An 8,925-nucleotide genomic window follows, 5' to 3' on the forward strand; every position below is an offset into this window, starting at 1 on the left:
TCCTAGGAAATAACTGCATCTATCTATTTATTTATATATTGCCTTGTTGTAAAAAGGATTCTAGGCAGCTTAGGAGCATATATAAAATATAGCTACAGAACATAATTTAGAAGCAGCATAAAGCAAAAAAGCAAACACTAGGGTAAAGAAGTAAATGGACTCAGGAATGGATTGGATATAAGCTACTGGAATTCTATAAATGAAGCACAAATTCGACTTTAGACTCAAATTTCAAGGTATAAACAAAAATCTGCTCATGATTATATGACTCATGAATAACAGGTTCTCAGAACATTATCATGGAAGTTTAAAATCTTTTATAAATTATTCATTTGTGAGGTAGACCATGGTTTCTAGTCTTCTCCGTTGACTGTTGTGTGATCACTTTGGAGGCCCAGGTAAATCACACTGCATCTGTTTTTCAGTACTTTGATAGCACATCCTGATTTTTTCCTGGGGAATTACCTATTCCCTATTAGTATGCAGGTGCTCTGTCCCTGGCCCTCCTGGGTCTCAGCAACATTGGATCTTAAGCAGCTTGGCAACAACAGGAGAGGGAAATGTCTGTGACTGAGTCCTTCCAAGTGGGTGTGTCCTGCCAAGACAGTGATTGGTTCATGCTGCTGCTAAGTCACTTCAGTCGTGTCTGACTCTGTGTGACCCCACAGACGTCAGCCCACGAGGCTCCCCCATCTCTGGGATTCTCCAGGCAAGAACACTGGAGTGGGTTGCCATTTCCTTCTCCAATGCAGTAAAGTGAAAAGTGAGAGTGAAGTTGCTCAGTCGTGTCCCACTCTTAGGAACCCCATGGACTGCAGCTCACCAGGCTCCTCCGTCCATGGGATTTTCCAGGCAAGAGTACTGGAGTGGGTGTTCATGGTAATGCCTTATTCCAATTCTTCTCATAACCTGCTTTTTCTACGTCCCCATCAGTCCTGTGAGCCATTTAAAGACCATCCACTTATGGTTACCAGGGGAAAAGGAGGGGGAGGGATAAACTGGGAGATTGAGATTGACATACACACACTGAAGGGAAGTCAAAGTCACTCAGTCACGTCCAACTCTTTGAGACTTCATGGACTGTAACCTACCAGGCTCCTCTATTCATGGGGATTCTCCAGGCAAGAATACGGAAGTGGGTAGACCTTCCATTCTCCGGGGGATTTTCCCCACCCAGGGATCAAACCTGGGTCTCCCGAATTGCAGGTGAATTCTTTACCATCTGAGCCACCAGGGAAGTCCAAGAATACTTGAGGGGGCAGCCTACCCCTTCTCCAGGGGATCTTCTCAACCCAGGGGTAGAACTGGGGTCTCATGCATTGTGAGCAGATTCTTTACCAGCTGAGCTACCAGGGAAGCCCCATATACACATGGCTATATATAAAATAGTTAACAATAAGAACCTACTGTATAGCACAGGGAACTCTATTCAATACTCTAATGGCCTATTTGGGGAAAGAATCTAAAAAAATAAATTAGTAAAGTGATTACGTTATATGTATAACTGATTCACTCTGCTATACACCTGAAACTAACACAACATTGTAAGTAAACTATACTCTTAAAATGTTAAAAATAAGTAAATTAAAAAAAATAAAGATCATCCAATAAATTTCTTTTCTCCTTAAATTAGCATCTCTTGCCTACAACTATAGAACACTGAATGAAGTACAAGTAGAACAGAGAACTCAAATGCAGGTGGGTAGAATGTGTCTGTGCCCCATTAGGTAATTTGGGGTAAAGTTAAGTGGAATCCTGAAAATCTATTACCCATTTTAACGCAATTGTGATCCTACTCGGTGCAAACTGGATCCAAAGTAGAAATAGTCACTAGTGAAGAGTATCTGTGTCCACAACAAGAATCTCTACTAAAGGACATATATCCTTTTTCTTCATTAAATTCTTAGTGTTTCTCTTTCCTGTGTAGGATATGGGTGTATTTAGACAAATGTTTGGAGTATTCTACTACCATACCCCACTTTTAAGGTTAGATGTAAACATTGTTAGCAGTATTATAACACCTTCTGTTTGTCCTAGTAAATAATGCCTAAATTCAACACTGGTAAAACTCAATGCATGAATAATGCTTTATTTATTTGTTATAAAGAATTTGTGCTGCTGATGAAAATTACTTCTCCTTTTATGAGTTGGACTGGAGAGCTAATGGAATAAGAACTACCGAGTATCCAGAAGAGTCCTGAAGGTCCCCCAAGTGCCTAGCATATGTGCCCAGCACATATGTGCCCAGCAGTGTCCTGGTAAATGTCTCACAACTTACTATCTAAAAAAGAAAAACAAAAAGCCCCAATTTGTAGTGCTTACAAATTTCTGTGGTATAAAGATTCCTACCACAGGCAACTTCAAGCTATTAATGGGATGTCACTGCTGGTGGAATTGGGAAGAGAATGCACACAGGGTTCTGGAAGCTGGTACAAGTAAGCTCCCACGCACCACTAGAAGTGAGAATGGCTGGGACCACCTGGGACCCTCTACCAGAGTGCTTGCACTTGCTCCTGGACAAATGTCTCCTCAAGTAAAGAATAAAAAGAAACTATAAAAATAACTTCAATCATATACACTGAGGGCAATTATGAACAATAAGATACAAAAAGGCCAAAAACCAACTGCTGCTTCTGAAGCAGCCAGAGCAAAAGCAGAGTACCACACATGATCCCTGCACACAGGACCACCAAGGCAGATGGGCAGACCACCTAAGCCACCCCCCAGCCTGACCCACTGATCCACCCCTACCCTCACTCCATTTAAGAAACCAGCTCACCCCACTCAGGGAGTGAGTAAGGGAATCTGTTTCTTGTTTTTGTTGCCTCTTGCTGTAGCATATAGTGTTAGTCACTCTGTCGTGTCTGAGTCTTTGCGACCCCATGGACTGTAGCCGACCAGGCTCCTCTGTTCATCTGATTTCCCAGCCAAAAATACTGGAGTGGGTTGCCATTCCCTTCTCCAGGGATCTTCCCAACCCAGGGATCGAACGGGGTCTCCTGCATTGCAGGCAGATTCTTTACTGTCTGAGCCACCAGGGAAGCCCACGTGAGTTCCATTAAAGCCTTGCCTGAATTTCTTATCTGGTCTCATCAATTTCTATTGACTAAAAAGTCAAAGGACCCTGGTGGGCAACAGGAGGATCTCTCCTAGGTCCCTCTCCTCCAACTGGACCCAAGGAAGGACTGCAAAGAAGGTCCAGCAATCCATTACTCTTCTGAGCTATGTTCTTCTTCTAGAAGAAACAGTGGAAACCTCAAAAGTAAGGTTGATCTCTATAAATCAGTCACGCAAATATTGGGTAATAGGAGTCTCTGTCCACTCTGTCTCAGGCTCCTCCTCAGGAACATGAAATCATTCATCAGGAATAGACATCCTACATGAAGAATATCTTCAGTATCTTTTCAAGATACAGTTTCCATTTAAAGGCAAAGTAACTTACCTTGTCTATAAAATCAAATTTTCAAGAAAATCTATGCTATTTTGCAGGAAAAAAAGAAAATCACCACTTAAAGACAGTGTACTAAAGTGCCTAAATTACTAAAGTACACAGCTCCTAAATCTAGATCTCTGGGTTTGAACATCGGCTCTGCTTTTTGCCCATAGCATCTGCCCTTGGGCAAGTAACTTGAGTTTCAAAACCTCAGGCTGTTCCTCTGCAAAATGAAACTGATAAGAGGATTTCTGTGAGAACTCAGATAATGCAGGACTTAGCCTGGAGTCAGATTTGAGGTAAGTTGTTCCTGTCACTACTCTTTGATGGTCTGGTCTGCCCTTGTCAGAGGGCTCCATGGGTCTGGGTTTCCTTTTCAAAGATGCAGCAGCAGCCAATAGAGTTCATTCAACCCAGGAAAGGATATGGGGAAAGGACTGTGAAGAGAAAGCAAGTCCTGGAGGAGTCAAAATGACAGAATCGAAGGATGCGGAATGTGCCTCTCCTCACAAGTATACCAAGAATACATCTGCAAATGGAACAGTTCTCACAGAGCACCTGCTGAACACTAGAGAAGACCTTGGACACCTAAAAGGAGAAGAAAAATCCCCACACAGCCAGGTAGGATGACAGAAAGGAAAAAAGAAAAAAGAAAATGGAAAGAGACCAGGACCTCTGGTGGGGAACTAAAGGTAAGAAGTTCACAAACTCAGAAAAGCCCACTCATAGCCTGAAATCAGCTAGGACAGAAAGAGACCTTTAATGGATTGGAGGGAAATGCAGCAACAGGTCTGTGAAAGGCAGGACAGAATAAGAACTGTACACATGATCTATACCACCAACCTGTGTACCCCTGCCTGAAGAGGGGTACACAGAGGGGCTGGGTGCTGGATAGTGGGGTTTGGAGAGTGGACCCAGGGAGGGTACAGCTGTTGGCTGTGAAGAGACAACCTGAAGACTTACAGAGTGAAGTAAGTCAGAAAGAAAAAATATATATATTGTATAATATCACTTAATGTATGGAATCTATATGTGGCTTCCCAGGTGGCACAGAGGTAAAGAATCTGCTTGTCAATGCAGGAGACACAAGAAATGTGGGTTTGATCCCTGGTCGGGATCCCTTCTCTTTCTGGAGAAGGAAATAGAAACCTACTTCAGTATTCTTGCCTGGAAAGTCCCGTGGACAAAGGAGCCTGGCAGGTTACAGTCCATGGTGTCTCAAAGAGTTGGATACAGCTTAGCACACACGCACACATGGAATCTAGAAAAGCACGAACTTATTTCCAAAGCAGACATTGAGACACAGACATAAAGAATGAACATATGGATACTGGGGAGGGAGTAGTTGGGGTGAGATGAATTTGGAGAATGGGATTGACATATACACAACCAGGTATAAAATAGATAACTAACGACAACCTACTGTATAGCACAGGGAACTCTTCTCAGTGCTCTGTGGTCACCTAAACGGGAAGGAAATCCAGAAAAGAGAGGGTATAGGTATAAGTATAGCTGATTCACTTAGCTGCACAGTAGAAACTAACACAACCTTGTAAAACAATTATACTCCAATAAAAATTAAATTTTTTTTTTTTTTTTGAAAAGAGGAGAAAGCCAGATCTAGCAGGGTGCTTTCGATGGGCACAAGAACACGATGACAGGCGCTGACAAGGCATTCCTCCCCACCTCGTGGGAAAGAGCACAAGCCTGGAACAGGTGCAGTCAAGGGGGCCCAGAAGGGGGTGGCCGAGAGGATGAAACTTTCATTATCAGCGTTTGGCTGAAAACCTTCAGAGCCACATTTCCAACAGAATTGTAACTGCTTACTCATCTCAAATAACTTAAGGCATGTCATCACCACTCGCGGCCACAGGAATGAACCCTGCCACGGACTGGAGATCTGTTTTCTTCCTTAAAGCTCTGAGAGTGTTCTGCTTCAATTCCCTGTATGGGATGTAGATATATTAAATACCCAAAAAAATGACCATAAAGTGAACATTAAGGTTGAGAAATGAGGTCCAAGGATGCCAAGAAATTCGAAAGTAAGTGTTCCCCCAGCAGCTCTAATTCAACCATCTTTGCAGTAATGCATCCTTTCTGATTTCTGGATCCTCAGAGGAATGCCCACTCTGGGTCCTTCAACTAAGCCAGGGGGAGATGTTTGGGGTCCCTGCTGATCCTTCTCACTTCCCCAGGTCGTGAGAAAATCCTGTCTCGGATCCTTCCACTGAGCCCTTGAATGAGGCCAACTATGGCAAAGCATGCTCAAGAGCCCAGAGCAGGGGCAAAGGGCAATTCAGCCCCAGGAAGCTGGACCAGTTCCCTTCCCTGGCCCCTCCCTGAAAGCCAGGAGGCGACTCCTGACTCCACGCAGCAAATGTATCCATACAGATTCCAGGATGCATTAATGGTTCGACACAACTGATGTGCTCAGGCACCTCCAGGGTACATTAGTTGAAGTGGCTACAGCAGCTGGTGGCTCCTCTTCAGGCATAATTTATCTATTGCACTTTACTTAATGTGCAAAATTAAATTTATGCTGAATCCATGTGTATTACCTACTGTGCATGAGCAGCATGAAATATACCATAAAGCAAATCAGCCCAGAGCCATGCTCTTAATTGCTAATGGCTTTCAACACACTTCATTGTGGTCTAACCAAACTTGGAGTCGATTCTACACTAAGAATCCTGCTCACATCAAGGTTGAAAGTGCTTCTCCCCAAAACCTCCTAGAGAAGTAAAGGGTCAAAGAGAAATGCTTTTAAGCCCATATTTCTAGAGCCTATGTTCATTAAATCACAGATTTTGCACTGTTTCACAAATATTGTGACCAGTAAAATTTTCCACAAGAAACATCATTTCGCTGAAAAATAAGCAAATCAATATCAATTTTTTTAAGTGGAATATAGGAAATAACCTCAAGATTTATCCCAAGTTCTGTTACTGCCAGGCCGTTGTTGCTGTTGCTGTTCAGTCGCTCAATTGTATCTGACTCTTTGTGACCCCATGGACTTCAGCACGCCAGGCTTCCTTGTCCTTCACTATCTCCTGGAGTCGGACCCAATTTCTGATTCCATATTTTAAAGTGTAGGAGTTGGAATGGTTGATTTCTGCCTCTAACAAGAAAAAAAAAAATACTATGTAATCAAGTATAGCGAATTTCAAAAAAACAAATCTCTCAAAGGAAGCTTTAAAAAATGTGGTGTAAAATATATTAGCACACACTCTCACACATCTAAATTCACACCGAGCAAAAATTAATTCAAGTTTGAAACCTGATTTGAAAAAAAGAAATTTGGTGGAGGAAAACAGAAAGGGAGAGAATAAATGCAGAAATTTAAACACAATTGTATCTCCTCCAACAATGATTATTCACATCTTTCATGTCTCTTATCAGTTTAAAGTATGCTTTGTATGACTACAGAGACCATTTTCTATGGGGGAAAAAAGTTATTTGCTTTGTAATTTGCATTTGTGCTAGAAAGGAAGCATCTGTAGAAATGTCATGTTCTTCCCTTGAAAATAATTTGTAACCTTCCCCACGTAAAGGACAGAGGAAAAATAAAAACAGTGACTATATTACCTTTCAGATGTCATCTTTACATATCTTTTCAGTAGACGACTATTAGTAAGAAATTTTAGAGAATATATCAGCCTTACAAAGCATACCATTTTTATAAAAATAAGAAAGTTCTACTAGGAAGATACAAAGATAATTTTACTTGTTTCTCTGCTCATCCTCATTTTGTTTTCCATAAAAATATAAAGATATTATTCACTAAGGATTTTAATCTGACATTTTAAATGTTTTATTCAATTGTAGTTCTTTTTGATTTTACATGATTTACGGCTGAAAAACTAAAGTGTAGAAATGAATTGCCTGCATTCATATATAAATATATATATGCACATATGTATGCATGCACACGCATTCTTTCAGTCACTATTGTATTGAATCATAATAAATTGAATAAATGTGCCTGTAGAAATAGACTTTCCCATTACTTCTGCTTTTGCATGTATAAGCTATGTTGTTTTACTGAAAGTTCTAATAAATATGCTTCCAGAAATAAGACCGTTAGTAGCATCTGGATCTTTTTTTTTTGGAAAAGGTGTGTTCAGTCAGATTAGACTCAGAGGTAAACATTAACTGAGCAACTACTAGGTGTAAGACTCAGATCTGTAATTTGGCTTCTACTCTGGGAGCACATAGTTAGGTGATAATTATGGACATGCACATTAATAATTAGTGCAAGGTGAATAGTAGTAAGTATTAGGATAGGATTATGTCAGTGTGGGGAGTCCTCTGGGGCTGAAGGTAGCTATGGAGGCCACAGTAGATTGACAACCGAGTCTTGGAAAATGAGTATAACTTTGGCTGGAAGACAATGGTGGGAAGCCGAGTGGCTATCACAGCTGGCAGAGGTAACTGCTTGAAGAACAATTTGGATAAATGAAGGGAAGGTCAAAACTCCAAACTGTGACACACCAAAGGCATACTCAGAGCCCTTAGCGAGGTTGTCTTGGACTGCCTCAGAATGAGACTTTAAAAAAATAAAAACAAAAAAGAAGGAAAGCAATGTTTCCCTTTTATAGCCATGAAATCTAGTTCAGATCTTCCTAGTCACAAGTTTCCTGGGTTTGAGAAGAAAAATTTTCTTTCTTAATCCACAAAGGTGATAAGCTTTTTGTAGTGGTCCTTACCTTCTTTAGTTGAGCTAGCTTAGCTGCAAAGGTGGTTAGAAGAAACAAGGACATTATCAAGTGCGTTTAAACATCCCATCTGTGGTATTTTACTGGATATCTTTCAGAATAAGACTTTTCCTAAGTTCATTCTATGCTTTCCCAAACACAAAAATTCCTCTCCTACTTCTTTCTCACCTTTCCCTCCCTCTCTCCCCTTTTCTCCCTCGTTTAACATCAAGGGGCATAAATGTGAAACACAAAATTGGAATTAGGTTGGAAGATACCTTCTTTTAATTATTTGCGTGATATGGGTCTTAACAATCAAAGAGGCTTATTGTCTTTTAGCTTCTATGATTTTCTCCCATTTTTTCCTCTTCCCTGGACAGAATGCATATTTACCATGTTGCCCCAGACCTGGTCTTCCCATCTCATTCAACACTAGAAGACTTTGTCAAAGGAGAGGTCAATAGCCTCTTAGAATCTTTTGGAGATAGAGAGAGCCTGGTAATCGTTTCCCACAATGGGGTTATCTGCTATCTGCCAGGGCTGTTTTCCTGAAAACGATATCTGATCAAACAATCCTGCAGTCTCTGAAAGTACCCAAGGGGGTCTTCCCAGCCCCAACCTCTTTCTCTGCTTTCTGTCAATCAACCCAAGCCAAGATAATGTGTGATCCAAATATTTTTTTTAAGTGTCAACATAGACCATGGTGATTGGGTCTACATTTAGATAAAATCTTATTTATATTCTCTAATCCAGCTCATTATTCACAGATGGTTCTACTGATTTCTACCGTGTTGTCCT

The 8,925-nt window shown here is 41.1% G+C and overlaps 1 long non-coding RNA gene across 1 annotated transcript; it reads left to right on the top strand.

The window, feature by feature from the left end:
* The first annotated feature begins 2,964 nt into the window (after positions 1-2,964).
* On the top strand, positions 2,965-5,876 carry LOC129622475 (uncharacterized). The gene is made up of 3 exons (XR_008700003.1): positions 2,965-3,732; positions 3,816-4,125; positions 5,039-5,876. It is a non-coding gene; the product is annotated as an uncharacterized LOC129622475 (long non-coding RNA).
* Positions 5,877-8,925: the final 3,049 nt, after the last annotated feature.

This window comes from Bubalus kerabau, chromosome 11, assembly GCF_029407905.1.
Source record: "Bubalus kerabau isolate K-KA32 ecotype Philippines breed swamp buffalo chromosome 11, PCC_UOA_SB_1v2, whole genome shotgun sequence".
Lineage (NCBI taxonomy): Eukaryota > Metazoa > Chordata > Mammalia > Artiodactyla > Bovidae > Bubalus > Bubalus kerabau.